The sequence below is a fragment of the Salmo salar genome, chromosome 19 (assembly GCF_965601325.2).
Source record: "Salmo salar chromosome 19, fSalSal1, whole genome shotgun sequence".
Taxonomy (NCBI): domain Eukaryota; kingdom Metazoa; phylum Chordata; class Actinopteri; order Salmoniformes; family Salmonidae; genus Salmo; species Salmo salar.
In genome coordinates this window covers 32652995-32670127 of record NC_138309.1, presented here as the reverse complement: position 1 = coordinate 32670127, position 17133 = coordinate 32652995, and positions in this window count along the sequence as shown.

Here is a 17133-nt window from a genome sequence, read left to right as displayed (position 1 = left end):
TTCTGACCCACTGGCAATGTGACGAAAGAAATAAAAGCTGAAATAAATCACACTCTACTATTATTCTGACATTTCACGTTCTTACAATAAAGTGGTGATCCTAACTGGCCTATGACAGGGCATTTTTACTCTGATTGAATGTCAGGAATTGTGAAAAACTTAGTTCAAATGTATTTGGCTAAGGTGTATGTACACTTCCGACTTCAAATGTATATACATTACCACATAATGACAAGGTGAAAACAGGTTCATAGATTTATCACATTTTTTACAAATAAAAATCAGATACCTTATTTCCATAGACCCTTTGCTATGAGACTCGAAATTGAGCTCAGGTGCATCCTGTTTCCATTAATCATCCATGAGATGTTTCTGCAACTTGATTGGAGTTCACCTGTGGTAAATTCAATTGATTGGACATAATTTGGAAAAGGCACACACCTGTCTATATACGGTCCACAGTTGACAGTGCGTGTCAGAGCAAAACAATTTTTATTTTACCTTTATTAAACTAGGCAAGTCAGTTAAGAAAAAAAATCTTATTTAAAAACCAAGCCATGAGGACGAAGGAATTGTCCGTAGAGCTCCAAGACAGGATTGTGTCAAGGCACAGATCTGGGGAAGAGAACCATAATATTTCTGCAGCATTGAAGGTCCCCAAGAACACAGTGGCCTCCCTCATTCTTAAATGGAAGAAGTTTGGAATTACCAAGACTCTTCCAAGTGCTGGCCGCCTGGCCAAACGTGGGAGAAGGGCCTTGGCCAGGGAGGTGACCAAGAACGTGATGTTCACTCTGACAGAGCTCTAGAGTTCCTCTGTGGAGATGGAAAAACCTTCCAGAAGGACAACCATCTCTGCAGCACCCCACCAATCAGGCCTTTATGGTAGTGGCCAGACAGAAGCCAGTCCTTAATAAAGGCCATATGACATCCCGCTTGGAGTTTGCCAAAAGGCACCTGAAGACTCTCAAACCATGAGAAACAATATTCTCTGGTATGATGACACAAAGATTGAACTCTTTGGCTTGAATGCCAATTGTCACGTCTGGAGGAAACCTTGCACGATCCCTACGGTGAAGCATGCTGGTGGCAGCATCATGCTGTGCGGTTGTTTTTCAGCGGCAGGGACTGGGAGACTAGTCAGGATTGAGGGAGGGATTAACAGAGCTCCAGAGAGCTCAGGACCTCAGACTGGGGGCGAAGGTTCACCTTCCAACAGGACAATGACCCGAAGCACACAGCCAAGACAATGCAGGAGTGGCTTTGGGACAAGTCTCTGAATGTCCTTGAGTGGCCCAGCCAGATCCTGGACTTGAACCCAATCTAACATCTCTGGAGAGACCTGAAAATAGCTGTGCAGTGTCGCTCCCCATCCAATCTGACAGATCTTGAGAGGCTCTGCAGAGAATAATAGGAGAAACTCCCCAAATACAGGTGCGCCAAGCTTTTAGCGTCATACTGAAGTAGACTCGAGGCTCTATTTGCTGCCAAAGTGCTTATACAAAGTACTGAGTAAAGGGTCTGAATACTTATGTAAATGTAATTTCTTTTATAATACATTGCAAAAAAGTCTAAAAACCTCTTTTTGGTTTGTCATTATGGGTTATTTTGTGTTATTTGATTGAGGGGTAAAAATGATTTAATCCATTTTAGAATAAGGCTGTAACATAACGAAATGTGGAAAATATCAATGGGTCTGAATACTTTCCGAACGCACTGTATGGTGTGTAGAAATCAAAAGAGGGTGGCCAGCAGAGATAGGAGGGATGGGCTTAGAGAAGCTGAGTGTTTGGATATGGAATTCGAGACAAGTGGGAGTGGAGTTCCTGTGCGGGGGATAGAATGACGGTCAAAGATAGTCAAAAAAGAAAGTAAAACAAAACAAAAACTGAGTTTGAATGAGGCAGATGCTTCGCAGGTGTTTGTAGGCATGTGCACATGCATATACACACACTTTCATTATTTTGTTCATTTTGTTGGTACATTGGGGGACGGGGGTTTGGTGGACAGAGTCTTGGGGGTTGGGAATGGAATTATTATTTTTATTATTTTTTTGGCGGGAGGGGTGACTTTGGGGGGGTCTCAGATAGTTGAGGGGCAGCTCTTGCGAAACTGTGGGGGGCGGGGGTATCTTGGAGGGCTGGTGGCTGATAGGTCGCTGGTTTGGGTTCCCTTTTCGACGTTCCCTTGAGCAGGGCGTTGAACCTGGTTGCTTCTGTGGGTTGCTCTGGATGGGAGTCTGTTTGATGACTGAATGTAATGTAAATGTTGAGCGGCTTCACTGCAAGTAGATTGTATGTTTTAATATTCAAATAAAAAAAAACATTTTATAAAAAGAGTACAGACCTCACTGTTCATCTCCAACATCTGGGAGAGCGACCACCTCTCGTCATCTGACAGACATGCCTGTTCCACTGCTTGTTTAATCAGCATCAGGTTTGCTTTTACTCCTGAAAAGAAGGGGGGGGGGATACGACTGTAATCAGTGTGATAGCCAGACTCTCTACCTTCACTGGTGGAACTTGATTTTGTCTCTGTCTTTTTCTTTGTACTTTCTTGTCCTTGCTGGGACTCTGGATGGGGTTGCAGGCTCCAGCCTGAACTCAGTGCATTTCCAAGTTGAAATGGATGAGGCCTTGAAGGGTCAGAGTGAGGCAAATAGGATGGTTCAGACATCAAAATGGTCAGTCCACTGCAGAACATGAAGTCCAGGCCAAAGACCACAGGAAATGCAAGGCATGGATCTAGAATAGTCACAGGAAGGGTGATAATGAAATCAAATCATCAAAAAAAGTACCTGCAAAACACCAGTCTCAACGTCAACGAGTAAAGAGGCGTCTCCGGCATGCTGGCCTTCTAGGCAGAATTGCAAAGAAAAAGCCATATCTCAGACTGGCCAATAAAAATAAATGATTAAGATGGGCAAAAGAACACAGACACTGGACAGAGGAACTCTGCCTAGAAGGCCAGCATCCCAGAGTCGCCTCTTCACTATTGACGTTGAGACTGGTGTTTTGCGGGTAGTATTTAATGAAGCTGCCAGTTGAGGACTAGTGGGGCGTCTGTTTCTCAAACTAGGCAATCTAACGTACTTATCCTCTGTGCACCGGGGCCTCCCACTCCTCTTTCTATTCTGGTTAGAGCCAGTTTGTGCTGTTCTGTGAAGGAAGTAGTACACAGCATTGTATGAGATCTTCAGTTTCTTGGCAATTTCTCAGAAAATAAGGCTCTTACTTCGATAGGAACACACACATGTCCAAGTTATTATCTGTAAGGAAAATAACAATGAAGGCAAAATGTGCCAGGGGTAAAACGTTTGCGCAAGGCCTGTTCTAACTAGAGATTCACAAATGTCTGTGTACTTGATCTGGGGAAACACTGGGGAAGTACTTGGGCTCTCATCGAAGAGAGAGATTTTACACTCAGTAAAGCCTCAAACTTTTAAATTGTCCGCAACAGTGAAATGGGCTACTACTTATGTGAATTAACCTAAATTCAAACTGTTGTTTGAAAATTAAACTTATTAGAAAATTATTTCAAATTGCCAAATTGAAACATAGCCTATAGATACTGTTAGATGTCTCCTTTTGAGATTGTTCAATCATGAATCACATTTCCTCTGTGAGAAAGTTCTTAATTTCCTCCATAACATCTTTCGGATGAGCACACACTTCCTTCACAACAGAGGCTGACTCGTCTGCGATCTGTTTTTAATCCTCCTCAAGATAGGTCATGACTAGATGATGGTTATTTTCTATGAGTGTTTGGAAACTTAGCATTTTCCCTTGAACATCCTGCTTCACAGAATCTTGCAAATATTTCTGTCTCTGAACAGTTTGTTGTTGGTTTTCCTCCATTTGACAGGGGAGGTGAGCCAACCTCAGCAGTACATCTTTCTTATGGGCTTCCACACGTTCACTAAGTTTGCAATGATCATGAGAACGGTGAGGAATCAGCCCAGAACTACACGGGAGGATCTTGTCAATGATCTCAAGGCGGCTGGGACCATAGTCACCAAGAAAACAATTGGTAATACATTATGCCGGGAAGGACTGCAATCTTGCAGCGCCCGCAAGGTCCCCCTGCTCAAGAATACATATACATGCCCGTCTGAAGTTTGCCAATGAACATCTGAATGACTCAGAGGACAACTGGTGAAAGTGTTGTGGTCAGATAAGATCAAAATGGAGCTCTTTGACATCAACTCAACTCGCCGTGTTTGGAGGAGGAGGAATGCTGCCTATGACCCCAAGAACACCATCTCTACTGTCAAACATGGAGGTGGAAACATTATGCTTTGGGGGTGTTTTTCTGCTAAGGGGACAGGACAACTTCACCGCATCAAAGGGACGATGGACGGGGCCATGTACCGTCAAATCTTGGGTTACAACCTCCTTCCCTCAGCCAGGGCATTGAAAATGGGTCGTGGATGGGTATTCCAGCATGACAATGACCCAAAACACATGGCCAAGGCAACAAAGGAGTGGCTCAAGAAGAAGCACATTAAGGTCCTGGAGTTGCCTAGCCAGTCTCCAGACCTTAATCCCATAGAAAATCTGTGGAGGGAGCTGAAGGTTCCCTTAACCTTAATGACTTGGAGAAGATCTGCAAAGAGTAGTGGGACAAAATCCCCCCTGAGATGTGTGCAAACCTGGTGGCCAACTACAAGAAACGTCTGACCTCTGTGATTGCCAACAAGGGTTTCGCCACCAAGTACTAAGTCATGTTTTGCAGAGGGATCAAATTTCCCTCATTCCCTCATTAAAATGCAAATCATTTTATAACATTTTTGACATGCGTTTTTCTGGATATTTTTGTTGTTATTCTGTCTCTCACTGTTCAAATAAACCTACAATTAAAATTATAGACTGATCCTTTCTTTGTCAGTGGGCAAACGTACAAAATCAGCAGGGGATCAAATACTTTTTCCCCCCACTGTACATAGAACAATTATTGACTTACATGCTATATTTCCTATTTTTTATTGTCTTTCCAGTGTCCATGTATTTCATTGGCATCGGCTAATTCTATCGTTACTTCGTAGAGAAGAACAGTTACTTGGGGACAATAGAGTCTAAATTGTATTGGGGGAGGGGGAAATAATATTCTCTCAATTTATGATAAGCTGGTCTTGGGTATCACTGTATGTAGCCTATTGTGCTTATCTCCTTTTTTCCACTTCTGTCTCTTAGTGCACTGGGTTCTCTTTCATCTGGAATTGCTTGCATTTTTTCCTCAGCTTAGCAGACAGATCCTGGTCAAATCAAGTGGACTGGCCATGGATTTTGATTTCCTTTCCCCTGTGCCTTCAGAATGTTGACTTTGGTTTGATAGTTCCACAGCTTAAAGATTACCATGCAAGGGTATTTAGCGTTCTTCTGTTTTATGCCGATCCGATGGCATCACTCCAAATCACCCGGTGATACATCCACGCCAAGCTCCTTCAATATCAGCTTGATCACGTAGTTGGAAAGGTCTCCTTGTCTTCCAATAGGGGCAATATTCTCATAGTATTTTGACTAATTCTGTTTTCTTGCTGGCATAGTTCATCTTCTGAAGGTTGTTGTCTTGTTCGTCCATGAGCCCACCCTGTATATGCATATCTGACACAATAGACTCTACTTTCCTTTCAAGGAAATCTACTTTTTTAACAACAGATTGTCAGCATAGAGAGCATTTTAGCTATGTTTTCCTGGATATCCTTCAGCTGTTGGTTGCTCTCATTTGCATCTACAATTTGTTCTTAGTCCTTTCCTCTAAGGGAAGCCATGGTGTGTTGGGTTCGAGATGCAGCGTTGCTTTACCCACAGATTGGTTAGCTGTTGTATAACTGACCGCTCACCCTCTCCTGGTTGCTTGGGGATATATTGATCTATAGATTTTATGGTGGTACAAAATGGAGCTACTCTTTCCTCATGGTACGTGCAAGCTGTTCCCTGCCTGTACCAGTGTGCTGCAAATACCACATTCATGAATAGTAAATCCCATTACGAATGCACCTGACAGACGACTCCACAGAAAGCATACAGTACACTGTAAATCCCAAGAAATGTTTCATTCAAATACTTCTTGGAAGTTGAACATTTATTATTACTTAAAATGTTTATGTGGTACGGACTCAAACGTAAAGGAGAAGATCAACAAAATGCTTAAATTATTGTAACAAATAAACTTGTTTCCTAGCATGCTCTACTGCAGGTACATTTTTTTGTAATCGTTTTTAATATCTGTGTTTTTGCAAGTGCATTAAGTCATTTCATTGATTCATCTTATGCTACACAAAGATAAATAACATACATTTTTATAAACTAATCCAATAATTTAGTTAGATTATTTGCACCTGTTACTGAAATGGTTGTTTAAATGGTTAATGTAGTCTCCTCACACTGTTCCTAACCCTAGCAGCAATTATGAATGCAGGTCGTAGGTGAATAAAATTCCAACTGTTGGATATTCTAACTCTGGCTGGATTCCAATATAGGAGTTAACCTGTTTGGGATAGGGGGCAGTATTTTCACGTCCATATAATTGGTAGATTTGGATAGAAAACAATCTAAAGTTTCTAAAACATAAAATAATGTCTGTGAGTATAACAGAACTTATTTGGCAGGCGAAACCACGAGGACAAACCATCCAGGATTTTTTTTTTTTTGAGTTCACTGTGTTTTAAATTAGTTTTCTATGGGAACCTAGATTTCTGTGACACTTGGTTGCAGTTCTTATTGCTTCCACTAGATGTCACCAGTCTTTAGAAATTGGTTAATGTTTTTCTTTAGAGAATTGAAGAAGTACGGCTATTCAGAACGAGGGTCCAGCCTAGTGTACTCTTTTGTTTGGGGCACACGACTTGAAGCTCACTCCACTTTCATTTTAGCCGCAAAGGAACACAGTGTATTCCGTATTAAATTGTATTGATTATTTACATTTTAAAATACCTAAATTGGGATTAGGAAAGTTGTTTGAAATGTTTGGACCAAAAATACAGGTAACTTATTAGATAAATAGTAGTCATGTTGGGCGAGTTGGAACCTGTGTTTTTCTGAATCAAACGCGCCAAATAAATTGACATTTTTGGGATATAACGACGGAATTAATCGAACAAAAGGACCATTTGTGATGTTTATGGGACATATTGGAGTGCCAACAGAAGAAGATCTTCAAAGGTAAAGCATGAAATATATCGTTATTTCTGAGTTTTGTGTCGCGCCTGGCAGGTTGAATTAGGATTGTCATGTGTTTGTTTGATGGGGTGCTGTCCTCACTCAGATAATAGCATGGTTTGCTTTCGCCGTAAAGCCTTTTTGAAATCTGACACAGTGGCTGAATTAACAAGAATTCAAGCTGTATTTTGGTGTATGGCACTTGTGATTGTATGAAAGTTAAATATTTCCAATAATTTATTTTGATTTCGTGCTCTGCAATTTCACCGGATGTTGTCGAAACGTTCCGCTTACCCCTAGCCGTAAAAGGTTAACCTGTTTGGGATAGGGGGCAGTATTTTCACGGCCGGATAAAAAACGTACCCGATTTAATCTGGTTATTACTCCTGCCCGGAAACTAGAATATGCATATAATTAGTCGATTTGGATAGAAAACACCCTAAAGTTTCTAAAAATGTTTGAATGGTGTCTGTGAGTATAACAGAACTCATATGGCAGGCCAAAACCTGAGAAGATTCCATACAGGAAGTACCCTGTCTGACCATTTCTTGGCCTTCTTGATTATCTCTATCCAAAACAGGGGATCTCTGCTGTTACGTGACACTTCCTACGGCTCCCATGGGCTCTCAGAAGGCGGCAAAACGCTGAATCGTGGCTTTGCAGGCCCTGGTTGAAAAACATTAGCGCGTTTGGATAGTGGCCGGTCACAGTACTATGAGACTCAGGCTCGTGCACGAGAGGATCCCATGCTTTTATTTTCTCTCTCTTTGTACGTAAACACGCTTTCCCGGTCGGAATATTATCGCTTTTTTACGAGAAAAATGGCATAAAAATGGATTTTAAACAGCGGTTGACATGCTTCGAAGTACGGTAATGGAATATTTAGACATTTTTTGTCACGAAATGCGTCATGCGCGTGACCCTTATTTACACTTCGGATAGTGTCTTGAACGCACGAACAAAACGCCGCTATTTGGATATAACTATGGATTATTTTGAACCAAACCAACATTTGTTATTGAAGTAGCAGTCCTGGGAGTGCATTCTGACGAAGAACACCAAAGGTAATCAAACTTTTCTAATAGTAAATCGGAGTTTGGTCAGGGCTAAACTTGGTGGGTGTCAAAATAGCTAGCCGTGATGGCTGGGCTATCTACTCAGAATATTGCAAAATGTGCTTTCACCGAAAAGCTATTTTAAAATCGGACACCTCGATTGCACAAAGGAGTTCTGTATCTATAATTCTTAAAATAACTGTTATGTTTTTTGTGAACGTTTATCGTGAGTAATTTAGTAAATTCACCGGAAGTGTTCGGTGGGAATGCTAGTTCTGAACGTCACATGCTAATGTAAAAAGCTGGTTTTTGATATAAATATGAACTTGATTGAACAAAACATGCATGTATTGTATAACATAATGTCCTAGGCGTGTCATCTGATGAAGATCATCAAAGGTTAGTGCTGCATTTAGCTGTGGTTTTGTTTTTTGTGACATTATATGCTAGCTTGAAAAATGGGTGTCTGATTATTTCTGGCTGGGTACTCTGCTGACATAATCTAATGTTTTGCTTTCGCTGTAAAGCCTTTTTGAAATCGGACAGTGTGGTTAGATAAAGGAGAGTCTTGTCTTTAAAATGCTGTAAAATAGTCATATGTTTGAAAAATTTAAGTTTTTGTATTTTTGAGGAATTTGTAATTCACGCCACGCCTATCATTGGATATTGGAGCAGGTGTTCCGCTAGCGGAACGTCTAGATGTAAGAGGTTAAATGATGCGCCACAGAATGCTGCAGCAGCCCGCAAGATGTGCCGCAGTATGACGCAACTTTTAAAAGGAGGAACCACTGTAGGTGGGAACTCTACACTCAAAAAGGAAAGGCACACTGGAAAATTTGATTGGAGGAGTGGCTTAGTGGGGGCATCACTAAGGTGATACAACTCAAATATGGACTTTTTATGCAAGTAAAGTACATGTCGGATAAAACATGTCATGACATGTCTGATGTAAACATAATTGTATTGGGTAAACTTTCCAAATGTGGCATCTTTTTGTGTCGGTAAAATGAATAATGCGACTACTCATTCAAGGGTTTACTCTTTATTTTTACTATTTTCTACATCGTAGAATAATAGTGAAGACATCAAAACTATGAAATAACACATGAATTGTGTAGTAACCAAAAAAGTGTTAAATAAATCAAACTATATTTTATATTTGAGATTCTTCAAAGTAGCCACCCCTTGCCATGATGATAGCTTTGCACACGTTTGGCATTCTCTCAACCAGCTTTATCTGGAATGCTTTCCTAACAGTCTTGAAGGAGTTCCCACATATGCTGAGTACTTGTTGGCTGCTTTTCCTTCACTCTGAAGTCCAACTCATCCCAAATCATCTCAATTGGGTTGAGGTCGGGTGATTGTGGAGGCCAGGTAAACTTATGCAGCACACCATAACTCTCCTTGGTCAAACAGCCCTTACACAGCCTGGAGGTGTGATTTGGGTCATTGTCCTGTTGAAAAACAAATGATAGTCCCACTAAATGCAAACCAGAAGAGATGGCTTATTGCTGCAGAATGCTGTGGTAGCCATGCTGATTAAGTGTGTCTTGAATTATACATAAATCACTGACAGTGTCACCAGCAAAGTACCCACACACTATCACTCCTCCTCCTCCATGCTTCACGCTGGGAACCACACATGCAGTGATCTTCTTTTCACCTACTCCGTGTCTCACAAAGACACGGCGGTGGGAACCAAAAATCTCAAATTTGGAAACATCAGATCAAAAGACAGATTTCCACCAGTTTAACCTCGTACATCTAGATGTTCCGCTAGCGGAACGCGTCGCCAATATCCAATGATAGGGCGTGGCGCGAATGACAAACTCCGCAAAAATCCCAAAACTTCAATTTTTCAAACATATGACTATTTTACAGCATTTTAAAGACAAGACTCTCCTTTATCTAACCACATTGTCCAATTTCAAAAAGGCTTTACAATGAAAGCAAAACATTAGATTATGTCGGAGAGTACCCAGCCAGAAATAATCAGACACCCATTTTTCAAGCTAGCATATAATGTCACAAAAACCCAGAAGACAGCTAAATGCAGCACTAACCTTTGATGATCTTCATCAGATGACACACCTAGGACATTATGTTATACAATACATGCATGTTTTGTTCAATCAAGTTCATATTTATATCAAAAACCAGCTTTTTACATTAGCATGTGACGTTCAGAACTAGCATACCCCCCGCAAACTTCCGGTGAATTTACTAAATTACTCACGATAAACGTTCACAAAAAGCATAACAATTATTTTAAGAATTATAGATACAGAACTCCTCTATGCACTCGATATGTCCGATTTTAAAATAGCTTTTCGGTGAAAGCACATTTTGCAATATTCTAAGTAGATAGCCCGGCATCACAGGGCTAGCTATTTAGACACCCAGCAAGTTTAGCACTCACCAAAGTCAGATTTACTATAAGAAAAATGTTATTACCTTTGGTGTTCTTCGTCAGAATGCACTCCCAGGACTTCTACTTCAATAACAAATGTTGGTTTGGTCCCAAATAATCCATAGTTATATCCAAATAGCGGCGTTTTGTTCGTGCGTTCAAGACACTATCCGAAAGGGTAAATAAGGGTTACGAGCATGGCGCATTTCGTGACAAAAAAATTCTAAATATTCCATTACCGTACTTCGAAGCATGTCAACCGCTGTTTAAAATCAATTTTTATGCAATTTTTCTCGTAAAAAAGCGATAATATTCCGACCGGGAATCTGCATTTAGGTAAATAGACGAAAGAAAATAAAGCATGGGGTCGACTCGGGCACGCGCCTAAGCCCATAGTACTCTGATCGGCCACTTGCCAAAAGCGATAATGTGTTTCAGCCAGAGGCTGCCTCGATATCGTTCAGCTTTTTCCCGGGCTCTGAGAGCCTATGGGAGCCGTAGGAAGTGTCACGTTAGAGCAAAGATCCTCAGTCTTCAATAAAAAGAGCCAAGATGAACAACAACTTGTCAGACAGGCCACTTCCCATACAGAATCCTCTCAGGTTTTTGCCTGCCATATGAGTTCTGTTATACTCACAGACACCATTCAAACAGTTTTAGAAACTTTAGGGTGTTTTCTATCCAAAGCCAATAATTATAGGCATATTCTACTTACTGGGCAGGAGTAGTAACCAGATTAAATCGGGTACGTTTTTTATCCGGCCGTGTCAATACTGCCCCCTACCCCCAACAGGATAACATGAAGTGTCATTTTGTTAGATAAAATCCTTTTTAATATCCTAAAAAGGTCCATATAGCATGCACGATCGATTTTGTATTTCTACTCGTTCAATTTGAAAAGAAAGGAATCTGTGAAACTCTAATCCTAAACGTCGTTTCAACCGGTCAAATCACATTTGTATGTATTCCTCAGAGATCCTAGAATGTAACCAGACTTCACAATATCATTAGGGGTGTAGTATATCCTATAGGACACCAAATTTGGACAGAGGGCGACGCCTTCATGGCACTCCGATGACGCAAGCGTTCTTCACTTGAATGACTAACTTTGTTAAATAAGCACCAATCAGGGTCAAACAAAGCAGGCTAGATAGCCAATAAGCTGGGCTTTACGGGAGTATCCGGAAACCTGTATCTGTCGTAAAATGTAGGACTAACCTTGTGCGACAGCATGCCTTTACCTTTTGGACAAAAACTGAAAAAAAATGTAAGAGTTATGAAAACTGGTGGTTTTGCAAATGTTGACCTTATAATATGCATACTAATACTGGAAAAGCTAAATAAAAGTCCAAGTATATAGATTTGACGATATTCCTGCAGAAAACTGTGATATGATTGCAAATGTCTATTTAACGATTTGCCCAAATTTACCTGGGTAACTTCACACTAAATGTCATGTAGTTCGCTCATACTTCAAGTTATCTGTCTGAAACTTTGCACATACACTGCTGCCAATACCATCGGAATAACAACCAGACTGATGCCTAGAACTGGGACCTTTCTGTTGCATTTCAAAGATGGTGGTAGAAAAAAACGGTTGCTTTTTTCTTTGTATATTGTCCTACATTCAATTCACATTTCTACAAACTTCAAAGTGTTTCCTTCCAAATGGTACCAAGAATATGCATATCCTTGCTTCAGGGCCTGAGCTACAGGCAGTTAGATTTGGTTATGTCATTTTAGGCAAAAATGTAATAAAAGGGAGCTATCCCTTAACAAGGCACACCTGTTAATTGACATGCATTCCAGGTGACTACCTCACGAAGCTGGTTGAGAGAATGTCAAGCGTGTGCAAAGCTGTCATCAAGGCAAAGGGTGGCTACTTTGAAGAATCTCAAATATAAAATATATTTTGATTTGTTTAACACTTTTTGGGTTACTACATGATTCCATGTGTTGTTTTATATTGTTGATGTCTTCACTATTATTCTACAATGTTGAAAATAATAAAAAATTAAGAAAAACCCTGCAATGAATTGGTGTGTCCAAACTTTATGAATTGGTGTGTCCAAACTTTTATTCCGATTTTTCAGGGGGTGCTGCTGCACCCTCAGCACCCTTAATTCCAACGGCTATGATTTAATGGACAGCACTGTGACATACTGTGCTGTGACATACACTAAGTATACCAAACATTAGGAACACTTTCCTAATATTTAGTTGCACCCCGCACCTCCTTTTCCCCTCAGAATAGCCTCAATCTGTTGTGGTATGGACTCTACAAGGTGTCGAAAGCATTCCACAGGGATGCGGGCCCATGTTTACTCCAATGCTTCCCACAGTTGTGTCAAGTTGGTTGGATGTCCTTTGGGTGGTGGACCATTCTTGAAAGACACAGGAAACTGTTGAGTGTGAAAAACCCAGCAGCGCTGCAGTTCATGACACAAACCAGTGCACCTTGCACATACTACCATACCCTGTTCAAAGGCACTTAAATCTTTTGTCTTACCCATTTACCCTCTGAATGGCACACATACACAATCCATGTCTCAACTGTCTCAAGGCTTAAAAATCCTTCTTTAACCTGTCTGCTCCCCTTCATCTACACTGATTTAAAGTGGATTTAAAAAGTGACATCAATTAGGGATCATAGCTTTCACCTGGTCAGTATTTGTTATGGAAAGAGCAGATGTTCTTAAGGTTTGTAAACTCAGCCATATAAACATAAAATCATCTATGTAAATTTGAAAGTCAATTCAAACACCCAAGTTGTATTACAAAAATGCATTAACACATATAGTAGCATGATATCCTTGATATGTAAATTTGTACTAGTTTAAAAGTTATCTGCAAACACATATCCAGCATAAATAAATTGATTGGGCACTTAAGTTTGTTTTGCTGGGTGGACAATCATGGACTGCCCAATCCAACTGAATTGACAAAAACGCCATAGCAATTAAGTGCAGTGTATATTTTCCGTCATAATCAGGCATAATGATGCCAGTCACCATTGGTCTTCCATCACATGAGACCATAGAAGACTTTTTGGAAGTGGCACTAATGCAATTCCCGTTGGACACAATGACATTTAAGTGTCTGCTTGGGAGTGCTAATTAAAAAAATGCATGCCCAATCAATTCCCTTAGGACAATGACAAAATATTTATTCTAGAAGCAAATAAATAAATAAAGGAAGCAAAATTACAATATTGCTAATGTTAGGCCTTTTGATTGACAGGGTAAGGAGGATGAATGGTATAACACTTCTGAGGATTTTGTTATTGGCAAACACTTGTATTCATTAGAGAGGACATGATGTGAGGGGCAACACTTACCATTCTGCTGGGTTAAATGTTGTTGATGCATTACATATATTAACCTTTATTAGGCCCAGCTCACGAAGCCCCTTGATGTTGTAATTACTGAGGCAATTGCCTCTTCTGCCTAATGGTAAATCCACCAGTGTGTGTGAGGCTGCAGTTTTTTTCAGTCTTGTGCTTCTAAGTCTTGTAGAAGCCGTCCATCTAGTGGTCTAAAGGATGTACTACTGACAAACAAAATATATCTGAGGAGAGTCTCACCTCTCAGACTTCCTCCCATGCCGAATGAGATTTGGAAGGATAGCAACGCGAGATACTAGTCTGATGAATATGATGTGTAGTGAATGATATCCGTAAATATGAGATTTGGGTAAAACCTTTTAATTTAAAATCTAAGAAATAGCCTGGGTGGATATGACATCTATTGTGGTTATTCCATCCTCAACATATTGTATGTTGATTGTAATAATGTTTAGTGTGTATTCTTGGTTTACCTTTAGATAATTAGATAACTATGTAAATGTCATGTGTATACTTGTGCTTTTTTACATCAAAGGGAATCATTGGCCATTTCCTCAAGCTGTCATAAATAGATATGAGTACAGTATCCAATCATGTGAGATTGTGATTGTTGATCAATTTCACCAGAGGGCAGTAGATTCATAGAGTTGGGAAAGGTTGAAACTATTCAAATAGCATCTGTCTAACATTTGGATAATTTTCCTGCGTATATTTTCAAGTAAGGTTTATACAACTTGTAATGGCAGACTTTTTTTCTCCTACAAGGCGGTTTCATCTAGCAAAATGTCTAGGCGTCTGTCGAGCATTTCCATGCATCTAGGTCTTATTACAGTTGTCAAGAACCTCCATTCTAAAAGGTCAATACTCAATGAAAAGCCCCATAACAGTATGTAGTTCTAATTTGTAATTCGCTGTAAAAACTGGAACAACGCTGTTGTATATTTGAAGTGATTTTACTGATTGGAATGATTGAAAATTACACTTTGGTTTGTTAAACCTATTATATTACATTTGTCTGAAATCAAGTAACAAATTTGACAGATCAATGTAATTTTTTTAAATGAATGAACATTTCTAAATTGTTTTCAACACGTGCAAGCGCCTTGAATAGCGGTGGGGGCGATGCAGTGGCAACCGCCTATCAGAAAAGTTGGAAGTGTGGCTTATTGAGGGCGTGGCTTTCAGGTTGTTCTTTTTGCCTACCAGTCAGAATGATTTCATTCCCATTAGTGTTGTCTATTGCCGTCAACTTAAACTTTCTGTTGTACATGATCAGAGTCTTTACTTGCATAAAACTTGCATAAGTGCAATACACTGTAAAAGAGGGATGGTGCTGTTGTTAATCTGAAGCGCTTTTACTGATTGATATAGGTTTTGGTTCATTCATCCTATTCTATTCAATTTGTCAGAAATAAAACAATGAATTTGACTGTGCAATGTGGTTATTTGGATTAAATTAAAGTTTCTAAATTGCTTTGAAGACGTCAAACACATGCACATTGCATAGCAGGGGGGCACTGTAGTGGCAGCAGCCTATCAGAAGAGGAGGTGTGGCTTATTTGTGGTGTTCTTTTTAGCCACCTGTCTGAGTGAATGTCATAAAAGTTAATATGTTCTGTTGTATTCACCATGCAGAATTTAGCTTGTATACTGCCCGCACTGAATCTGTAATGATACTTGCGTAAGTGCATGTGATATTTAGAAGACTGGTTAAGGCTTCCATTGTTATAAAGTCACTATAGAGTACCATAGTAAGAGTCATAATACCCATAAAACCAAGAGTTCAAACAAGGTAATTCCATTCATTCTTTCCAGAAGGGTTTTTAGAAACACTTAAAATGTGTTTTGTGTGTACTTACATGCTGACCAGACCGAATGCATCATGTACGTGAGCTTTGCAAAATACAGTTACACATACATGTTATTCAATCATTGCACCTACACTTGCTTGCGCTCGTCAATGAGCGTCTGCGTAGCCAGGTGCTAAAATAGAACTTGGTTCTATTTGTGATGCTCGACGCTCTGCAAGTCCTGCCCTCCCATCTCCTCATTGGTTTTTAGGAGCATATAGCCATGTGGGTGATTGAAAGATGAACTGAGGTCCACACTCCAGTCAGTTGTGGTAATGCACCTTAAAGTTGGTTTCCAACCGCCATATAAAGTCCAAAGAAGAAGAAGAAGCCTGAAGGAAGGAGGAGAGGTTACTAAAACTGAATTTGCTTTACCGTTTTATCTGTGGATTAATTGTCAGAGTAGAGGACCTTGTGCATTTCAGGTAAAATTACAACCCAATGTTTATATCCCAGGACAAATTAGCTAGCAACAGCAAGCTAGCTAGCTAAATTGTCATAAATATTTTAAGCTTTTCGACCTGTCCCCAAATTAATATAGTTGGTTCAGAGTTTGTTTTGATATTTATATATATTTATATATATTTGATTTATCAATATATTCGCCTGTATTTACCCCCCCCCCTCAAATGAAATGCTAATGACCTGCTAATGTGGCTATCATAAAGAATTACAAATGCCATGATGATCTGGATGAGACGGCGAAATTGAGGCAAAGGTAAGAATCTCTGCATGAACTATCTAATGCTAGCTAAATGTAGTAATTCGTAATTAGGCTACAATTCGTTACATGTACAATTCTATGAACTGTCTTGTGCAAGTTTTAAATTGACACAATACCTATTAGCAAAGGTACAGTATCAGCTAGAGATGACGTGCAGGAGCGTGCAGGTATTTATAGTTCAACTTTGATGCTAATTAGCATTTTCAAATCAGATAGTAAATAAAGCCGAATATATTGATAAAAGTCACGTTGTCCAAGAGAGATTTACATGGTTATCAAAACATCATGCCAGGTTTTATGGGTATTATGACATTAGTTCATGTTATCGAACCACTGTAATTTCTTCATTTGTGATGAATTTAATTGCTTGTAACCCAATTGAAGTCATTTGGATAGGTAATTCCAAAGTGAAAAATATACTTTGTTAAAAAATGGGTAGTATTTACAGGAAATATTAGATTGCATTTAACTTAGTATTTTGATTTACATGGAACCGATGTAATTGTTTGTAACCCAGTTGAAGTAATTTGAATAGGTAGTTCCAAGGTGAAAAATCTATTTGGTGCAAGATAAAACATTTGTTATGTTTAC